The sequence below is a fragment of the Ahaetulla prasina genome, chromosome 14 (assembly GCF_028640845.1).
Source record: "Ahaetulla prasina isolate Xishuangbanna chromosome 14, ASM2864084v1, whole genome shotgun sequence".
NCBI classification, from domain to species: Eukaryota; Metazoa; Chordata; class Lepidosauria; order Squamata; family Colubridae; genus Ahaetulla; species Ahaetulla prasina.
In genome coordinates, this window is record NC_080552.1 from 23,210,650 (window position 1) to 23,232,294 (window position 21,645).

General features: G+C 51.0%; 1 protein-coding gene across 4 annotated transcripts in view; it reads left to right on the plus strand.

Moving 5' to 3' along the window:
- Positions 1 to 2,714: 2,714 nt before the first annotated feature.
- RAI1 (retinoic acid induced 1) overlaps positions 2,715 to 21,645 on the plus strand; it is a 115,212-nt gene continuing 96,281 nt past the window's right edge. For all 4 annotated transcript variants that reach the window (XM_058157524.1, XM_058157522.1, XM_058157523.1 and 1 more), the window contains exon 1: positions 2,715 to 3,257. The gene's annotated coding sequence lies outside the window, so the exon portion shown is untranslated. The remainder of the gene's footprint in view (positions 3,258 to 21,645) is intronic.

Below are 21,645 nucleotides of genomic sequence, written 5' to 3' on the forward strand. Positions count from 1 at the left end.
CCCTAAAGCGGTTCTGATTTGCTGTTACTATGGCGACACGGCTAGGTTTATCAGGGCTGAATTTGTAGTTGTTTAAGTGCTGAGCAAAAGGGATGTAGGAGGGACTGGCTCCCAGCAGTTGCCGGGGAAGGAAAGCCAGCCAGCTTTTCTCACAAAGCCTTGCGCTGGGCCTTGGCCTCAAAGGATGCCTGGGAAGCCCTCCCCCGTCCCCAAAATAAGAACAAAGGGGGCTAGGAATGGGGGTCCCAGAGAGCTTCAGAGCATCTGAGGGCTGTAGATTTTTTCCCCTCAGTTGCAATTGAAAGGGTCTTGCAGCCTAGTTTCACAGGCTGTTGTTCTCCAGGGATGTTGGGCAGTGGTTGGGCACAGCGGAGGCCCCAATATCTGGGAGGATCAGATTAGAAAAGGCTGTACTAATGAGATACTCCGACCCCAGGATGCTCCCAACCCCAGAAGTCACTCCTTGAGGTCTTTGGCTGTTGATTTTCCCAGCCTTTTTAATCTTCAGGGCAGGGTATCCAGACGAGCGAGGAGGAAAATCTGCGTAAAATTAAATCACAAAATGAGGCACAATGGAATAACAGAAGAGTTGGAAGGGACCTTGGAGATCTTCTAGTCCAACCCCCTGCTCAAGGCAGGAATGGAGAGCAGGAATGGGTGCAAGCATCGTCCCGCAATGACCGAGCAAGCAAAAAGGCTGCCAACCTGAGAGATTTTGATCTCATTGTAGGAGTTTGAAAGAATTTGATGGAAGGTGGTGAAGAGGGATGCTGGGCAGCTGAGGGGCATACTGGCAGTCCAAGGTAGGGGGGTGGGTGGCTCACCCTAGAGGTAACCTTTGCATTTTGTAGCATAAAAATGCCCACGGATGGGGGTGAATGGGATGGGACACAGCTCTGCATTTCTTCTGTCAAATCCCAGCCTCTTCATTTCCGAGAAAACCAAGTTTTTAACTCCAGGAAGAAAGAGGAAAAAAGACTTCACTGGGCTCTAAAGTAAGGAACTAGCAATTCAATGTGTTTTTTTAAAAACTTGCGATCCAGAAACAATAAGCGTAGACAATTGCCAAATGCAAATGACTGTAGCATCTAATTCAAGTTCTTGGTTTGTTGTCGCTGCAAACTTAATTCTTGCATTCAGAGGTAGGGGCTAGTTTTTATTTTTAATTGATTAGTTCAACTTCTATATCAGTTTATTCATTCATTCATTCATTCATTCACTTACATGTTGAAATTCATTTTTTAAAATTATTTCAGCTTATATGTTGAAATTTATTAGTTCAACTTGCAATCTTCCGGAGGCTACCAAAGGGCTGGTGACCGAACCCTTCTTCATTCAATGGGCCTCTTTTTCTGGTGTTAAAATCTGCTGGAAAGGGTTCCCCCCCCCATTTTTTTTCCCCTTCCCCTCCATCCTTTTGCAGAGAAGCTGAGGCATTATCATCTCCGCAGAATTTGGCAGTGGATCAAATTCCCACAAAAGCTGCTAAAGTTGCAGAAAGTGGGCCAGCCAGACTGTCATAAATTTCTCCTCCTCCCAGGAACATCTGGCTTGGAGAATCAGGATGACCTCTGGAATCGGCCAATAAATATGTGTTTGGCCTTTGGAAAGGCCAGCAGGACAGAGTATCAATACTGATATACAATTCATCTTGTCAGGAGAATTACGGCATTCAACAGACTAAAACAGAAAAGTCAAAGAGTTTGGAATGTGGTTGAAAGAAAAGAAAATTAAAACTTGGGCAGTTCAAGGTACTTTGCTCATTTCATTCTGACGGGAGAAGAGCAGAGATCTGGAAAGTGGAAGGAGAGCTCCTTGGTGCTCTCTGAACTCGGTTGTTTTTTCCCCCAGACATTTTATGACCCAACTAGGTAACATCATCAGTGCTAGAAGGGAGAGGGGTTTGTGGAGAGGAGGAGGAGGAGAAGGAGGAAGAGAAAGAAAAAAGAAGAGGAGGAGGAGGAGGAAGAGGACTGTGGGGTCCTTGGTGCTTTCTGAAAGATTTGTTTTTTTTTCCAGACCTGTCATGACCCAACTAGGTAACATCATCCCTGCCAGCAGTGAAGGAATTTGCATTGTCCCACCATCCTGTCATCTGTGTGATGTTTGCACAGATGTGACTCTGAGAGCCTTGTTATAAGCTGGAAAAGTCACTTGGGAGGAGGCATCTCTCGGTAGAACTTCCAGGGAAAGACCAGCGAAAGAGGTCTTCTGCTCCCTGCCTGGCATGGACATCTGCCTCAAACAAGTCTGAGCTGCCCTTGCTTATCTTTGCTCCTAGCCCCCATGAGCCCCTTCCTCAACTTCTTGTTCAGGTAAAGCAGAGGAGTTGGCATCAGCGGGCCTCTCTGCCCGAAGCCTTCCCTGCGGGCGAAACAGGCGGCTGCAGCGGGGAACAGGCGGCGCGGTTCTCTTGGGGCGGCAGCGGGATTCCTTCTCTCCCCCCTGTCTCCCTCCCCTCCCCAGGCTGCTCCTGACCCAGCCTACTTTCTGCCAGGCAGCCCGGCTTGGGGGGGGGGGAGGGCTCCTTGACTGGCACCGAGCCCGGGATGGGGGTGGCATGTATGATCCTTGGGGCAGCGCCCCCGGGCCTCAGAGCAACTCCGAGGCGGGTTTGGGAAGAGCGGGGCGGAGGAGAAGGGCGGCCTGTCCCCACCTCCTCCCGGTTGAAGGGGGAGCGGACCCCCCCACCCCGCCCCCACGGCTCCGTGGCGCTGGAGCTCCATCAGGGGGCGCTGTTGAGCTTGGCAGAGGCGCAGCTCTCCCGGGGGAAGCCCGAGCGCGTCTCCGGCCGCCGTTGCGCCTCCCGCGATGCCCCCGAACTTTTCCGCCGGCCGCCGCCCCGCCTGCCCGCCCCGCCCGCGCTAAGCTCCGGGTGGCTGCCTTCCGCTCCGCCGCCGGGCAGACGATGGGCAGGCAGGGCCGAGCCGGAGAGCGAGCCGCGGGGGCGGGGGGCGCAGGGCGGGGGCGCCGCTGCTAACCCGCCGCCGTTCAGCCGCCGCCGCCTCGCTCTCCTCCCGCTGCCCGCTGCCCGCCGCCTCCGCCGCCTCCCTCGGCCCGCCTCCCGCGGCGCCCCACCGCGCCCACCGGCCGCCCCGAGCCTGCACCCGCTGGATGGGCCCGGCGGCCCGGAGGGCGGGAGGCTCCGGCGACGGATGTCGGCTGCTGCTGCTGCGGCTGCCGGAACGGCGGCGGCTGCCGGGCCTCGCTGAGCGGCGCGTCGGCCGAGCGCTGAAGGCGACGGAGGCAGGGAAAAGGTAAGGCAGGCGCGGGCGGGCGGGAGGGACCCGCCGGGCGGCCCGGGGAACGGGGGTCTCGGGGAAGGGGGGTCTCCGGGCGGGCCGGGGCGGAGGAGCGCCGGAGAACAAAGGAGGCGAAGCGGCCGCGGGCGGCAGTCCGAAACGGGGCTGGGCGGCGGATTGAGCGGAGGGGCGGGCTTGCAGACGGACTCCCGGCCCCATCATCCGCGGCCAAGCGAAGGCGCGATTGCATTCGGGAAGGCTGGCAGGCGCGCAAAGACGGCCCGGGGTGGCTCCTCCTGGCTCCCCCACAACTCGCAGCAGCCTCCGCTTCTCCCCGCAACTGCCCGCCCGCCCCCTCCCGGCCATTTCGGGGGGCTTCTCCTCTGTCCGGCTCTACCTGCAGGGCGAGCTCGGCCGTTGGCAGCCCCGGCAGCTCCGGAGGCTTTGGGGCAGGGCGGGGGTCCCTCCCTCCTCTTCCTACCCTGGCCCCCCTTCCCCCTCTCTCCCCAAGAGAAAGGAAGCCGGCCGGGCATCTCGGGGGCGGCTGTGCGGGTCCAGGAAGGCGCCGCTTCCTCCGGGAGGATTCCGGCCGGTTGTGGCTGCTTGGCCGAGCGGGGTGGGATCAAAGGCTCTTCCTCTGGGGCGCCGCCCCCGCGCTGCTCCAGACAACCCCGCGGAGCCGGAGGGCAGCCAAAGCCGCGGCTGGTTCCTGCCTGGCCCGGCCTCGCTCCCCGGGCATTGACTCCGCTGTGCATCCTCCCGGGCGGGGCCGGGGCCAGGGCCAGGGAGGGGGCGCAGGGGGGCGTCTGGCCTCCATTAGGTGGGGGGCCGCAGCCTCCCTCCTTGGCAGAGCCGCCTTTGGAGATCGTTGCCCCTTCGCCTTCCCGAAAGATGTGCTCAAGGATCGGGGGAGCTGTCCCACGGGAAGGGTGGGGGGGGGGTCGGGGGTCTTTTTAAAAGGGCTTCTTTCCAGCCTTGAGGTCGAAGGAAGGAAGGGGGAGGCGGTGAAGACCCCGCAACGGGATGTGTAATTTGGCCAGAGTTTAGGAACCTCCCTCTGGCTTCTTCCTTTCCTCGAAGTTCTCTCCAAACCCCTCACCACAGTCCTGCAGTGCAGACCAGCTAAGTCCCATCCTGCAGAGAGCCAGTCTGGGCCAGAAAGACGTTGCCTCAGATCAGATCCTAGGTAGGTTGAAACCCTGGGAGAAACCTTGAAAGTTTTGTATTTTAATCGAGGGCATCAGGCAGAGTTTGTTATCCTGGCTCTTCCGCCCTCAAACCTCTTTCTTTGGGGGGTTTGGCACAGGGTGTGTATCTGTATGTTCCAAACCCATTTTGCATGGAGAAAGATGGTGGCTTTGAACCTCAAAATACTGTGGAATGTGGCTCTTCTATGGAAAGGACCATCCTGGTTTCGATGGCCAACTGTGATGCTGATACTTTTCTCCTTCTCCTTCTCCTTCTCCTTCTCCTTCTCCTTCTCCTCCTCCTTCTCCTTCTTCTCCTTCTCCTTCTCCTCCTCCTTCTCCTTCTTCTCCTTCTCCTTCTCCTCCTCCTTCTCCTTCTTCTCCTTCTCCTTCTCCTTCTCCTTCTCCTTCTCCTTCTTTTTTTTGAGATCCTGGACCTAGTTTTTCACCTGGAATCCAGGTCTTCAAATGCTTCCCCAAAAATGGGTGTTTTTTTTAATGAGTTCAAAAGGGGAAATTCTTATCTGCATGGTAAGGAAGCACTGTATTTAATTCATTGTTTTTCCTTTTAGAGGCAATTATCGGTAACTCATGTTTTTCTCCTGACCCTGTCCATTTTTTGCCCTGTTCAATTCTTTGCCTTCTCGTTTAACGGTCTGGGGCAAGACTTTGTCCTCACCCCATTTGTAATCCATACAGAGATGAAATCATAGAATTGTGGGGCTCGGAAGGGACCTTGGAGGTCTTCTAGTCCAACCCCGTGGTAAATGAATTTCTTGGTTTGAAAAAGTACCTTTCCATGTTAGATGCGTGTATATTTATGGTATATCTTTTTAACACTCCTATACCAGTTTCTTCAGTTGAACTGTTCTGAATTGTCGCAGAATAACCAAAGATTAGACCTCCATTTGTCTAAGGTAGTCTCAAAACCTTCCTTTTCCAGTGTTGCCATCTTATACTTCTAACATTTGTTGATTTCTGGTATTAATCCGACTTCGTATCTCAGCTCATAGTGAGGGAAGCATCTTCCTAATTTTATCCGTAAAGTTTTAAGACAGGTCAAAAGCAAGGCAAAGAGTACCTTGCACCTGGACACAAAGTTGTTTATTTTTTTGTTTGTTTTACATTTATACCCCGCCCTTCTCCGAAGACTCAGGGCGGCTTACAATGTATAAGGCAATAGTCTCATTCTATTTGTATATTTTTTTTACAAAGTCAACTTATTGCCCCCCCAACAATCTGGGTCCTCATTTTACCTACCTTATAAAGGGTGGAAGGCTGAGTCAACCTTGGGCCGGGCTCAAACCTGCAGTAATTGCAGGCTCTGTGTTCTAATAACAGGCTTCTCTACTGCCCGAGCTATCCCGGCTGCCCAAGCTATCCCAAGCTATGATAAACATCTGCTGAGCCCAGGGGTCTCCAACCTTGGTCCCTTTAAGACTTGTGGACTTCAACTCCCAGAGTCCCTCAGCCAGCTTTGCTGTGGGAGTTGAAGTCCACAAGTCTTAAAGGAGCCAAGGTTGGAGACCCCTGGCTTAGCCAGTAAAACCAAGTGTGGGTTACAGGTAGTCCTTGATTTACGACCACAACTGAGCCCAAAATTTCTGTTCCTAAGTGAAACATTTGTTAATTAAATTTCGCCCCATTTTATGACCTTTCATGCCACAGTTGTTAAGTGAATTCTTGCAGGTGTTAAGTTAGTCACAGGGCGGTTGAGTGAATCAGGCTACCCCGTTGACCTTGCTAGTCAGAAGGTCGTAAAAGGGGATCACGTGACCCCAGGACACTGCAACCGTCATAAATGGGAATCAATGGCCAAGCCGCTCAATTTTGATCACGTGACCCTGGGGAAGCTGCAACGGTCGTAAGAGTGAAAGACTGTCATAAGTCACTTTTTTCAGCCCATTGTAACCTTGAATGGTCACTAAATGAATTGTAAGTAAGTCTACAGACCAGGAGCCCCGCTTCCTTGGTGAAATTATCACAGAAATTCATCCAGGGAAGTTGAATTACTTTTCTCTCTTCGTGTCTTTTGTGCTGGCGGTTGTGTTTTGTTTTACGACGGGACCCGGGATGGTTGATGCTTCTCTTCCAATGCATTGAAGGGTTTGCAGTCTGGTTTAGCAGACATTTGAGCGACGGCCTCGTGCGTGATGGGTTTGATGGTAGTAAATCTGGCTTCGTCTTAATCATGCGTGCCTTTTTATTGGTGGATGTTCTGTTGGTGTTCTACGATTAGGCAAAATCATGGTGGAGTTGATGAAAATACTGTGAGACGGCAGGAGGTTTTGTTCCCCGATTGCTGCAAAAAAAAAAAAAGCAAAAATTGAAAACACGAGAATGCCGTGTTGAGCTTTGTACGAACCTGGTGAAAATCTCTCCGTCTGGTCTAATTATTTTAAACAGCCTTGCAAAAATCAGATTTTCCTCTGGCATAGGGGCAGGAAATTGGTTGCGATTGTCCAGCTGCTTGTGGCAGGATTGTTGTCTGCTGTTAGCAAGGATCTGTTTCCAAGACGTTTCAAAGTCCCTGAAACAGAAGCTGGAGAAAGATTAGCTGGAAAACTTCTGGATTGGCCTAAGATATTTTATTACCCGAGAGAAGGGTACCTTTTTTGTACTCCCCCTTCCCCCCCCCCAGTTTTGAGTGAAAGCAGCTAAACGTTTCTTCCACAGTGGGAACAGGACAATGTTTTCCATCATCGCTGTGCCCTCCGAGCCTCACAACCATTGTCCTAGTGTTTGAGTTGATTGGGTAGCGTGGTTTTTAAAAAACAAAAATTGGCATCCTTCAACAAAGGGATGAATCATTGTCTCCTGCTGAAATTAACCTATAGCTGTCAAGATGGGTGACCCTTCCTCTCTCTCTCCTTTTTTTAAGTTAGTTTTGTAGAGGTTCCTCAGATGGAGACTCCTTGGAGAATCCAGATAGCCACCTCACAACGTGGAGAAACCTGAACCGTAAAGACTACAAGTCCCAGCAGGCAGGGTGAGCTCTGGAATCCCAACTGGAGTCTGCAGATGCTGAAATCCGAATGATCTGATCCCTCCTGGGACTTGTAGTCTTCTTCATTTGGGACCTCCTCATGAAGTTCGCGAGGTGTGTTTTTTTTTTTTTGAGAGTTCCTACAGAGAAGGTGCTAGAACAGGGGTCTCCAACCTTGGCAACTTTACGACTTGTGGACTTCAGCTCTCAGAATTCCTCAGCCAGCAGCCGCTGGCTGAGGAATTCTGGGAGTTGAAGTTCACAAGTCGTAAAATTGCCAAGCTTGGAGACCCCTGTGCTAGAAGACCCAGTCTGGGGGTGTTGGAAGCCCCAAGGTCCCTCTGGCCCTGCCTGGTTTGCTGAAGAACAGCCTTCTGCACCGTTTGCAAGGTGACTCACTCCCCATGAGACCCAGCAGCTCAGAAGATGCTCTCCAAAGCTTTGGAGATCTGAGGACGCGTTTATGAAAGAGTCACACTCTTCTCTGCCTTCAGAAATCCCCTTCTCTGCGCAGGCAGCCACCGCTGGGAGAGGACAACAGGGAGAGAGCAGGAGCACAGAGAAGCTTTCTCTCTCTCTCTCTTTTTTAATAATTAAAAGGAAGCGTTGAAGGAGGAGGACTTTATTATCCCTTTGAGATATAGCAAAGAAGGCCTGAAACCAACACCATGAAACGGCAATAAAGGAAGACTTCTGTGGCTTTCTCTTTTCTTCCACCCGTTCATCCGTCCCTCGGCAAAATTAATTGAATACTTTTTTTTTTTGGTCTTTCATGCCAGACTTCTGGAGGGCCTGGAAGGGCATGAGAAGAGGAGGCCATCCATTGTTCTCCAGGTGGTGGTCTCCAGAGACAGGAGGAGTTTCTTAGGGGGCTCTCAATGAAAGAAGACAAGGCCAGGATTCCGGTCAAGAGTCCGGTGTTGAGAAAGATCGGACATCAAAGACCCGGGGGTGGGCTGGCTGCTGGGGATCACAGCAGAACCTTTCCTGGTCTTCCGAGGTCCCCTTGGACCTCAATTTCTTCACAGCAGAAGCAGGCTGGAGAAGCGTATGTAGGCAGTCCTCGACTTACAACCACAATTGAGCCCAACGTTATTGTCGCTAAGTGAAACATTTGTTAAGTGACTTTTGCCCCATTTTTCTTGTCGCGGCTGTTGAGTGAATTCCTGCAGTTCTTAATTGAGTCACACAGTTGTTGAGTGAATGGGGTTTCCCCATGGCCAGTCACAAAAAGGGGATCACATGACCCCAGGACACTGCAACCATCATAGATATGAACCAGTTGCCAAGTGTCTGAATTTTGATCATGCAACTCCGGCGAGGCTGCAATGGTCATAAGTGTGAAAAACGGTCGTAAGTACCTTTTTTCAGTCCGTTGTAACTTCAAACAGTTACTAAATGAAGAGTTGTAAGTCAAGGACTACCTGTAATGGATCCACCACCCTTTAAATTTCTTTCGGTTTCTAGACTGGGCCGAAGAGCTAACCTAATTTTGAATATCAAATGAAAACAGAAGAAAGATTGGCATATTCAGCCATAGAAAATGGCTGCCGTAGAAACGTTCACCCCAAATCTGTGATTCATTGTCATCTTCTCGAACCCCAGTTCCTTCACCTCCTTCTTGCTGGAGGTAGAACTGCCTGGAAGGTTCTCAAGGAATAAACACCTTCGTACAGCTATTTGTATATGTAAGCTATTCCTCTCTGTTGAACATGGACCAAAGGAAGGCAACCTGGAGAAACCGTGGTTTATTTTATGGTAGCTGTAAATCCGTAGCAAACTCTCCCTTGAGTCCAGGTCAATACTTCAGGTGACTTCATGGACTTCATGGCTATTTTTCTTGGCCAGAATTTTCTTGGCCAGAAGTGGCTTTGTCACTTCTTCCCAGTAGAGTCAACCATCTTGACGTGCATCAAAGGGAAGGCTTCAGAGGCACCATCCATAATGGACACCAACATCTTGACTTTTTTCTGGCCATGTTCTGCAGACCTCCCCAAGAGGTTGCAAGTAGGTGGCCCATCTCTGATGTGGCTAGAGGTCTCTTTTTTGGGGGTGGGGTGGGATCTTCTATTATTTGAGTTTTTTCCAAGCTGGAGACTTGGAAGATTGATTGGATTCTATTTCTGCTCCTTCTTCTGCAAGGCCAGACCTTCAGCCTTGAGCTTTGAGAGAGCTTACTACATTGTTCCTTCCCAAGCTGAGCAAGGAGGAGAAGAAGGAATGTGAGATGGGAGCCTAGCAAGAGGTCCTGTCTTTAACCCCTGCCTGGGATTGCAGCCTAGATCAGGGGTCTCCAACCTTGGCAACTTTAAGACTTGAGGATTTCAACTCCCAGAATTCCTCAGCCAGCTTTGCTGTCTTTAACCCCTGCCTGGGATTGCAGCTTTGCTGGCTGAGGAATTCTGGGAGTTGAAGTCCACAAATCTTAACGTTGCCAAGGTCAGAGGCTTCCTTTAGACCAGGGGTGTCCAAACTTGGTCCCTTTAAGACTTTTGGACTTCAACTCCCAGAGTCCCTCAGCCAGCAAAGCTGGCTGAGGAACTCTGGGAGTTGAAGTCCAAAAGTCTTAAAGGGACCAAGTTTGGACACCCCTGCTTTAGACTGTGAATAGCAGATCAGAAGGGAAGAGGGGAGGCCTTTAGAGGCGCGGCTGGTGCCAGGAGCACTTCATCCACTAAGTAGCTGGTGGGAAGAGGAGGAGGAGAACCAACCCTCCTGGGTTCAGAGATGAAGATTAACTAGAAGGAGCATTGAGCTGGCTCAAGGCTAAGAACAGGATGGAGAGAAGGAGAGAATAAAAGGGAAGGAAGGAAGGGAGAGAAAAACCACAGGGGGGCGAAGGTGGAAGCCACCAAGGCACCTTTCGGCCCTTTGCCATCTCCACAGATCCAATGCCTCTCGCCAGCCCAAGTCCTTATCTTGTAGAAACAGAACCAATCAGCCTGCAGGAAGACTCGGCGGAGAGTGGAGGGGGAGAGCCATCTCTTTGACTCACAAAGAAACAACAACAAAGTCCCTCTTTCGGTTGTTTTTTTAAACTGCACAAAATGCCCACACAAAATTAAAAGGCTGCAGCTGCCTGGCTGGCACTTGGCTCTCGACACCTCCCTCCTCCCCACCCCTAGCGGGGAGGGTGTCTCTGGTATGCCATTGAGGCTCCTGCCACACCGGTGAGAAGTTTGGAGGGCGGAAAATGCTCCTGATGGACCTGTAACCTGCCTTCTTGGGCTGCGTCGAGCCCCAAGTCCCCCCCCCCCACAAAGCCATTGGATATGAAACACCATCTTTGGGGTGAATGCAGTAGGCTGAGACCCCCATTGTCTCCTTTCTGCTCCTCGTCAAAGCTCTGGATATCTTCCATCCTTCCTTTCCGATTCAGAGGATTGCACGGTTCTGGCAAATGGGAGAAGGACACGCAGCCAGGCTGAATGTGCGCTGCCGGTTCCTTTGCTGTCCAAATATATATTCTGGCAGCCAAAGCAGGAAGAAGGTTTTGTTTTTTTCCTGAATCCCAAGCTGCTGGATTACATTCTCATGATCCTCTCTCCTGCTTTTTCTTCTGAGAAGCTGCCGTTCTTCTTACGGATCCTGAAGAGATAGAAGGAATAGATCAGATAGCCAGCCCTTTCTTATCAATGGAGACCGAGTGGAGCAATTGGCCAGTTTTAAGTTTCAGGGTGTTATCCTAAAAGAGGAGCTGACCTTCTTCCACATTGCAGCCCTGGTCAAAAGGGCCTAGCTGAGATTATAGGACCTGAGACTTCTCAGGAATAACAACCAAATGGAAAACTGCTGGTGACCTTCTACCGCTGCACCATAGAGAGTATTTTAACTTACTGCAACTGTGTCTGGTTTGTTAATTGCACAGTGGCAGATAGGGCAGCGTTCCAGAGGGTTAACATCATTGCCCAGAGGATCACTGGTTGCCTTCTCCCCTCCTTGGAAGAGCTTTATAGCTCCCGCTGCCTTAAGAAAGTTCAAAACGTTCTTAAAGATCCATCTCATCCTGTATCTCGCCCTTTTTTGGAACTATTACCATCTGGGAGCCGGTACAGGATAATAAAAACAAGGACAAATAGGCTGAAAAACAGCTTCTATCCCAGACCAGTAACTATATTGAATTCTACGATATAGTGCAATATCGGGTTTTCAATTTCAATAATGTAGAATGTAAAGGATGTATGTTTGTGTTTTTATTTTTATAGTTATAATGTACACTGACGAAGACATTTAATTTCATTGTACCATGTGCAGTGACAATAAACTAAACTAAACTAAACTAAACTAAACTAAACTAAACTAAACTAAACTAAACTAAACTAAACTAAACTGAACAACCAGCCCCGGAATCGTGCAGCCAAATGGAACTAAATTCCCTCTCTCAAACATCCTCTTTTTTGGTCAGTTCCTATTTGTCATCCTTCTCCCTCTTGGAGGGTAGCACGGACCCACCTACCCAATTTCTGCAAGCAAATTGAGATCATCACCTTAACTGGCACATTCAGGATGTTTGTCTGGGCCGTAGCTTATCAACTACCAGTAGTAACACATGTATAACAGAAGGCTGCCTTAACACTCAGATGGGTGAGATGCCATCCTGAGGCAGCTGGATTTGGGCAGCCGAGAACATCTGGTTCTAGCTTGCCCTTCTGGATGGGCAGGCACTGTTCTTTGTACCCATCACCATCACCGTTCCCCATAAGTTTAGCCCAGTGTTTTTCAATTTGGGCCATTTGAAGACATCTGGACTTTAACTCCCAGAATTCTCCAGCCAGTTTGTAATGTGTCATCAAATAAAGAATTGAATTATTCTGGCTGAATTGTTCCATGTTGTGACAGGAGCTGAAGTCTGCTTTGCCCCCGTGCAACCTCCGGGCACTGGGTCATGGCATCAGCAGTTTCACCTGTGCCATTTGGGGCTAACCCGTAGAGCTAGGTATCAGCAGCATACAAGAGTTGACCATGTCCATGGGGAATTCTGGGGGCTGAAGTCCACACAACCAGTTGGGGAATCCTGGGGGCTGAAGTCCACACAACTTAAAATGGCCAAGGCTGAGAAACACAGGAGCAGGCAGAGGATTCATTTGAGGGAGTTCCTCCCCTGGTTCTTTGCCTCTCAGAAATGCCATCTCTCCTTCCAGTGGGACTCTTCAACCATTTTGCAGGGGGGCTCCTCCCACTTTTCCAAGCCACGCCCCCCAGCTGAGTCTTTATTCATCTTTATTTATCCTTTATGGTGTTTTTTTCAACCCCCCCCTCCCCTCCCCTGCAGAAGCTCCAAAGCTGGTCCCGAGAATGAGTCACACTGAGCGGGTAAACAAAGCTTTTCGGTGGTGAGCGAGAGGGATGGTACTGAACCTTTCCGCTGCCCGCCGACAGCTTGAGGAGGCTTCTCATTTGCCCGGTTCCTTCTCGGAGCTGTCCGGCTGCCAGCCTTCTTGGCTGAGGCTCAGGCGCCTCCAGCTAGGCCTGTGCAGGCAGCTTCTGCTGGGGAGCCTTGGCATGGACCCTGGCAGTCGACAGGGTAGGGAAGGAAGGGGCGCGGAGGGCAGGGAAGCAGTGGGCAGCCTGGCTGAGCAGGTGGGGCCTCTGGGCAGCTGGGCACCCAGAACGTGGCATGCACCTGGCCGCTGCCAAACCTTGCTGGATCCTTCCCTTCCTTTGCCATTGGAGCAGGAAGGCAAACGTGGGCATCTTGGCATCCCTCCATGCCTCCTTCATTCCTCAGCGGCCGGCCCCTCCTGTTAGGAGGTATGGTGACCTCATCCCAGGCACGTCCTTCTCTTGAGATGCCCCCTTGGAAAAGCCCCTCCCTACCTCTGCACCCCCTCCCCTTCCCTAACCTCAGGAAATGAGTCTTTGCCAGCACTGGCATCAAAGGTCCACCTTGCCCCTCCTTACAAAGGTGTGGCCCAGGTGCGCCTGGGGCTCTCTTCTTCCCCCTCTCTGCACCCCCCCCAAGTCAGCTGACCTCCTCCCCCCCCCCCGCCATTGGAAAGGTGCGGCCAGGGTGCCTTGAAATGCGAGCTGCGGCAGACGGTTAATCATCTCCCTTAACAGGTTTATTTGCTCGTTAAACATTTAAGACTTGTTTCGCTTTATCAATTGCAGGGAGGTCCCGGCACAAAGATTTATGTGGCGCGCCACAGCAGTGGGGGGTTTGTTCGGGCTGCCCTGCAAATGGGGAAGAGGGGGCTTTAGCCAGATCCGGCAAGGCCAGGAAGGGGGAGGTATTGCTCCCTTCTCCCATCCTTCCCTTCAGCCTCTCTGTTTCTTTGCATCAATTTTAAAAAAAAAGCCCTATTCAGAGCCTTGAGATTGGCAAGCACCTGCCCCCTCCTCCCCTCCCCTTTGCAAACAACTCCTCTTCCTGCAGGAAGCCCACCCACCCCTACCGCTGCAGGGTGGAGATGGGTGGGCTTCTTTCTCCAAGTGGCCTGCTGGAGTCCAGGAAGAGGGGCAAGCCGCAGACTGTCTCATGGGTCTGAAAGAAGCCCCTTCTGTTTCCATCAGCATGATGTCTGGGGAATTCTGGGAGTTGAAGTCCAGACGTCCTAAAGATATGTGGTACCTTGCTCAATAGTAGTACCTGTGAGAGGGATCTTGGAGTCCTAGTGGATAACCATTTAGATATGAGCCAGCAGTGTGCAGCAGCTGCTAAAAAAGCCAACACAGTTCTGGGCTGCATAAACAGAGGATAGAATCAAGATCATGTGAAGGATTAATACCAGTTTATAAAGCCTTAGTGAGACCACACTTGGAATACCGAATTCAATTTTGGTCACCACATATGAAAAAGATGTGGAGACTCTAGAAAGAGTGCAGAGAAGAGCAACAAAGATGATTAGGGGACTGGAGGATAAAACATATGAAGAACGGTTGCAGGAACTGGGTATGTCTAGTTTAATGAAAAGAAGGACTAGGGGAGACATGATAGCTGTGTTCCAATATCTTAGGGGCTGCCACAAAGAAGAGGGAGTCGGGCTGTTCTCCAAAGCACTTGAGGGTAGAACAAGAAGCAATGGGTGGAAACTGGTCAAAGAAAGAAGCAACTTAGAACTGAGGAGAAATTTCCTGACAGTTAGAACAATTAATAAGTGGAACGACTTGCCTTCAGAAGTTGTGAATGCTCCAACACTGGAAATTTCTAAGAAAATGTTGGATAACCATCTGACTGAGATGGTGTAGGGTTTCCTGCCTGGGCAGGGGGTTGGACTAGAAGGCCTCCAAGGTCCCTTCCAACTCTGATGTTATGTTATGTTAAGATGCCAAGGTTGAGCAACAGTGACTTAAATCGGGGGTGTCCAACCTTGGCCACTTTAAGACTTGTGGACTTCAACTCCCAGAATCCCAGACTTTTCAGAGTTGAAGTCCACAAGTCTGAAAACTGGCCAAGGTTGGACTCTCCTGGTTTATGCCCTCTTGTTTGACTTTTAAGGAGGTGACCCGTCGCCCAGAGCCTCATTTCCCATAAAAGGGCCCCTTCCCAGGATGGAAGAATGGAAAGGGCTTGTTCTGCTTTCTAAACCAAACTGGGCGCTTGCCAAGTTCTGAATCCATTCCAGAAATACGGCGCAATCTAAGGATTGTGAGGGAGGGGAACCCCAGCTCCTGCAGCTCAGCCTCGTCCTGGTTTTTGCATCGCCCCGTTGGCCTCTCTTGGCAAGTCAAGGCTGGTAGGCCTTCAAGGGCTTCCTGCCTAGCACGGCGGGCTGGGAGGGTTTGGCAGGGCCACAGAAGTCGTCCGCTCCACCCAAACCTGTCTGGATCTGGAGGGAGCTGGCTCGCTCTTCCAGACCCTGGTAGAAAGCAAGACAGCCGATGACAGCTGGACAATGACTCTTCCCCGCAGCCGATCTGCTGCATCTCCTCCAAAGGTCCACGTTTCCTTCCTTCAGAGATCTGCTCCTCCTTTCAGCGTCCTTGACGTCCCACTGGCTGTGCTTCCCCTTGCCCGGAGATGATGCGTCTCCGGGGTCTTGACTCGCGACACTCAAGGCAAGCTGTGGTGTGCAGCAGCCCTGGCAACCTCGCCGTTGGCCGGACACACGATCCGTTATTCAGCGGCCGGCCATCTGTTTCTCCCCTCGGCTGGTGGGACGTCTTGTGGGCTGTGGGTTTTTTTGTCCAAGCTATGCCACCCGCTTCAGCTCTTTGAAGCTGAGCTCACCCTCAAAGCAAGGTTTGCCCGTCCTTGGCACCGCCAGCAAAACAGTCTCTGGCACGGGGCTGGGAGGCCTTCGCTCGAGCTTTAGTGGCCCACGGGGGAACATCAGCAACTGATTGAGAGCTCAGCCCCCGCCCCCCACAAGTACCCTCCTCTTTCCAGGGGCAGCTGTTCCACCTTGGACTTCCTGACGCTGCCTTGGCTCTCCTCTGCCGTGCCTGTCCTGCAAACCCACAGCCTTCTCCGGCCTGGGCAAAGACGGGTCCCTCCGCCTCTTCGCTTTTCCAGCAAAGCGAGTCAACCGAAGGAGAAAACGATCGTTTTAGCCTTCACCAGGAGAGCTGGCAGCTTCCTCTCTAATCACAGCCAGGGATGACAAAGAAGACCAGCTGCTGCCAGCGATAGAGGTGGAAAAAGAGCCAAGTTCCTCCCCCCCAATCCCCGGCACCCCAGCAAAGTCACCCGTTCTGGAGGTAGCAATGCCAGAGAGGAAATGCCAAGAGCTCAAGTTAAAAAAAAAAGCCATTTGCTGCCTTCATGGCCGGCTCTCTCTCTCTCTCTCTCCATTTCTTTTCCCCAAGGCTGAATCTCAGCCCCCCTCCCTCCCTCCCTCCCTCTCCTCCTCTCCCTGTCCTTCCCCCTTCGTTTGCCATTGAAACAGCTTACAATAAAACCCTGGTGCCTGCACGTGTCTTCTCAGATGCTCGAGGCAGTACAATAGGCACAGACCTGCAGAAATGCTACGGCGCGGCTTCGGCAGCCTTTGAAAAAATAAATAATACTTCTAAAAAAGAGAGCAAAACAAGCCATCCTTGTCTCCCTGAGCTGCAGCCTTTCCTTTCCTTTCTTTTTTCTTTTCCTTTGCCCACCCCTGCTGCTGTCCTGGCTAATTATAATTGCACCAAAAAAAAGAAAGAAAGAAAGAAACCCACCTCAAAACAAAAGGCAAAATTGAGAAGCGCAGGCTGGCACCAGCCAGTTGATGGAGGATCAGGGCTTCACCTCTGTCATTTTCCAAGCGGGGGTGGGGTGGGTGGGTGAGAAGGGGGCTGGCCTGTCTCCTCCATTGCTGCTGTTTGAAAAGAGAGAGAGAGAGAAACAATCCAGGTGTTGAATGGGAAGAAATTGCTTGCCATTTTGTAGAAGCTCCCTAAGGATGCGGAGCTCATTTCAAGAGCTTTGGCTCCGTTCAGACATGATCTGGGGGGAAACGAGCAACCTCAGCTCCGGCTTCACCCGTTGGCTTCCTCGGCTGAGAGAGCTCTGGGGTGGGGGGAGGGGAAACTCCATTGGGGGGGCGGTTCCCCAGGGTGCCCGGAGGGGCTGTTGTTGGGCCTGCCGCTGCTGGTTTCCTGGGGTGAAAGGAAGAGGAGGATGCAGATAAATCCTGCTGGCTTGATGTCACGGTGGGCAGGGTGGATGTTTGGGACCCGGGCTCTTTATCTGGACTGGAACAGTGATGGGTGTGTGTATGTGTGTGTGTGTGTGATTTCTTCTGGAAAGGTTTAGGGCTCAGTTTGTTGGCCAAGGAGGGCACTTTCTCTGTCTGAACCTCCTGTAGGTATGGGTAGACCTTGACTTATGACCACAATTGTGAGCCCAAGATGTCTGTTGCTGACTTTTGCCCCATTTCTTGCCACCGTTGTTAAGTGAAGCGCCACAGTCAATAATTTAGCAACCCGGATGTTAAGTGAATTTGGCTCTTCCCCCCCCCCCCCCGCCCTTGTCAGAAGGTTGCAAAAGGGGATCACGTGACCCCCGGGGACACTGCGGCCGTCATAAAAATGAGTCAGTTGTCAAGAGGAGGGTTTTGATGATGTGATCTTGGAGCTGCTCCGAAGATTGTTAACTGTGCAAAATGGTCACTTTGGGTTAACTTTGAATGGTTGCATTTCAAAACTGTTGTAAGTCGAGAACTACCTATTCTGGCCCCAGGATAACAGAAAACCAGGGCAGTTGTAGACTAGTAGTTGTAAACTAACTAGAGCCTTCCTCTGCCACCACCTTTGGCTGATGGACTGAAGAACGGACGGCCATCTGGTTTTCCCCTTGCAATGGCCAACCTGGGAATTTTCTTTTTGGATCTTCCAAGAGGTGGACATCTCTTCTTACCCATCTTGCTTCGATTGCTCTTCATTGTCATCCACCCACAACTGATCCAGGCCTTTGGGAGAGAATGTTGGCTTCTAGGAAGAGATGTTCATGGAGATTCTCAGTCCTCCAGGTCAGGGTTGTCCCAAAGGTGCTTTTTTCTCTCTCTCTTTCTCTCTCTCAAAAGGCGACTGGACTTTGTTTTTCCTTGAAGACGTTTCGCTTCTCATTCCAAGAAATTTCTTCAGTTCTGGAAGAGGAAGAGAGTTGGGCAAGTGTCACAATATGGCTGCCACCGAGAAGACGCTGTGAGCATCAACCGTTCCACCCTTGATCTCTTGACCGGCCTAGCTAAGAGTCTTGCTAGAATGGACACCAATGTTCCGTTGGCTAAGCGTCCTATCCTTGAGCTAGTTCCTTAACCACAAATTCCTCTAGAAAACCCGTCCTCATATATCTGGATAGGGCAGACGAAGGAGCCGTTGATTGTTGGGGGAAGAGGGGGTGTTGTGGGATTGATGCCGAAGACCCACTGGGACGTGTGGGGCAGGGGTCAGACGGACTGTGGGCCTGTTGTCTTGCATGCGCCGTTCCCTCTCTCCTACGGGGTTTCCCCTGCATCCGAGCCTTCCCAGTTCTTATGCTAATGAGGTGCATTAATGCTTAATGACTGTGAACAGGGCTGGTTAATTGCACCTATCTGTGCAGGAGGCACGTTGACGTGTAAGAAGGAACGACCGCCAGAAACAGCTGCGTGCCCTCCTGGACAGTCTTAATTACACGGAAAACGAATGTGATCTAAACCGCCAGGACAGCGATTAGCTGAAACAGGCAGGTGGTGTACGATGCCAAAACTGCCGAAAATCCAGGGGCTAACTGGACGGGGGGGGGGGTTGCCAGGGAGGGGCGGGGGGAGGTTGTTGAAGAAGAAGGGGGAGGGGGGCCAGATTTTCCAGCTGCCACCCGAGAGGAGAAGGTAGCCGGCCGGCCCCTCTTATCTGCACGGCTTTGGCATCGGGCGGGGTGGGGCCGGCCCCGTGGAGCAGATTAATTTAATTAATTTATTGCAGTTAGTTTGGCAAAGGCATTATCTGCCGTCTGGAGTGGAATACTGAGCAGGCCCATTAATGCTCTGCCAGTAAATCTTACACCCAGGAAGCAGCGAGATGATGATGCGAGGCTTTCCCCCCATGTCTCCAGTGTGTTATCTCACCGGTGCCTTGAACACAGCTCCCTGCCGGAGTTACAAAGGGTTTTTCCTTCCTACCCCTCCTGCTCCAGCTGGGGTGGTGGGGGTGGGGGTGGTTTCCGCTTCTCTGTTAATACACACACACACACACACACGCACACACACACACGCACGCACACCAGTGGCCGAGGGGAATGTGGTTCAGAGGCTGCCGCTGTCCCTCTGGCAGCAGCTCCTGGAGTCAGAGGCTTGGCCACGGAGGTAGTGAGTTACCTGTCGTGTTGCACCATCTGCTGCTAATTAATGATGCTCGCTGGCTCGCAATTATTCCTTGGTCTGGAGGCGCTGGAGAGGGAAGATTGCTGCCGGGTCAGAAAGAGAGAGAGGGCCATCTTTTGTGTGTGCGCGTGTGGAATTAATCCATCCCTGTGGCTGATGGCTGCCCCGTTTGGGATAAGAGCGATGAAAAATGCAAAGCGAATGCGAAAGGAAAGGAAACGCATTGCTTTCCCGGATTAAGGCAAGAGAAGACTCCTGCTGAATTCTGATCCCTGCCTTAGTCTCGCACCCAGGCCTTCTTCCGCAGCCTCCGGTCCCCTAATGACTTTGCCTGTGGCTAACATCTTTCTTTTTCTTGCTCTGACCCTTTGCTCTCTCCTCCCTCTCCCTCCCTCCCTCTCTCCCTCCCTCCCTCTCTCCCCCTGCCTCTGCCCTGGCAAAAGACAGCCAGCCTCTTGGGTGCTCCAGATGTGATCGTGGTAGGGAAGGCTCTACCACCATCGTGTACTTGCGGTCCTGGCTAATCAAGGTTTGCAGCAGTCAATCTGGAGGGCCAAGCTGTGCCGAGACAGCCAATAACAATCAATTACAGATGTATTGATCAGCTGTCAAGGTTAACAGCCAGAGGGCTGACAGCCCGGTTGAAATCTTGCCAGGGGAGCCAAGGTGAAGTGACTCGGTTCTGGTTGTGTTGGTGAAGCTTCTTCAGGATGACCTTACTGGGTTCTCTTCCCCCTTCTTGGCAGGCGAAGTAGGAGTGAGGGGGGGGGGAGCAGCCACCGAAATAGCTCCTGCCTCTTACCAGGCGCCAGATCTGAACAACTACTCCAGGCTACAGCATCTGGGTTGCTTCAAGTCAAGTTTGAGAGGCCGCATCTGTTGCAGTTGGACACGGGGCCGGCCGGCCACCCACGTAGGAGCTCAAGCCATTCATGGCGAGGATTTTGCCTTAAAGCAAAAAATAGGGGGGGAGGGGAATTCCCCAGACGTCCACCTTATAGAGTATGAGTGAGATTGAGGGTCTTTCTCCAAGCTGACCCTTCAGATGCCTCCAGACTCCGAGGTGACCAAGAGGCAGAAGCCAGGACAGAGTTAATGCAGGAAAAAGGACCACATGCCAGAATTCTGGTTTATTCTCCAGAATTGGGGATCCCAGTGGCCAAACCAGCTTCTGGTCTATCGTACATTTTTAAAGAATAATTTTGTCTAAGTCAGGTACGCCCAACCTTGGCAACTTTTAAGATCTGAGGACTTCAACTCCCAGAATGTCCCAGCAGGAAATTGAAGTCCACAAGTCTTAAAGTTGCCAAGGTTGGATATCTGTGGTCTTTGTGGTTATTGCCTTTGGGGCATGCCAGGTTATGAAGTCAGATCTTGACGTTGGTGTTTAGTTTAGTTTTTAGTTTTATTTAGTTTTATTTATTTAGTTTTATTTAGATTTTTATACCGCCCTTCTCCCGAAGGACTCAGGGCGGTGTACAGCCAAGTAATAAAACCATACAATATACACATTAAAACAAAAAACTTAAAACCAAGCATAATTATATAAATGGCCGAAATTTAAAACAGTCAACTTTAAAACCCTAAAATTCATACATAGCCCCAATAAAATTTAATAAAACTTTAAGCCAGTCCCACTTGAATAAATAAATGTGTTTTCAGCTCACGGTGGACAGAAGCTCCAATGTCATGGATTCACCTTTGGTTCGTGACGCTTGGAGCTCCCCAGATTGTGGTTTGTGAATCGTATTTTCAGTTTACCGACGTGTAAACTAAGCAACTATGGTTTGTTCCATAAATCATAGTCAAATGGTGGCCACTGGATGGCTTGACACTGCACAGTCTTGAGTTCTACAGTGGAGTTGAGCTTCTGAAGGTGTTTGAAACACATGATAGCACTTTGGAAAACGCAACCGACACAACTCATCCGTTGTCTGGACAATTGCTGTTTTCCAAGAGTTGCCTGGGCTACAGCGACTCAGCCTAAAGCTATAATCTTCTGGGTTTACTGATTCCATCTGGGTTAATGAGTGGGGCTAATTAACTTGGTTAGGGTGTTTGGACAACATATTTACTCATTTTGATCTACTGGAGTGTGTCCTGCCAGATTTACATAACACAGCGAAATGAAATGAAGCTGGCTTGTTGTTGGCTTGGTAGACTCAGACCCTGAGATTTCACCAAACCTAGTTTCAAATCTAGCGGGATATGTGAGTCCAGGGAATATGCGGCTTAGTTGACAAGCCATGGCTGCCCCCAATCTTAACACTGTACAATGTCTGCCCCCTTAATAAAGATGGGTATTTTTCTGTCAAAGCTAATTCTGAATGCTCTGTCACATTTTGGCGTGATCAAGAATGAGAATCTTGGTTGGGGTGTTGTAATCCCTTGCATTATTTTCCCCCTTCGTTCTTCCGGTATTTTATTTGTTCTTTCTTGTTCGCTGCTTCAAGCTGCGTTTTGCTTTGATGAAAACGTGGGGCGTAAATTGAATAAATCATTGT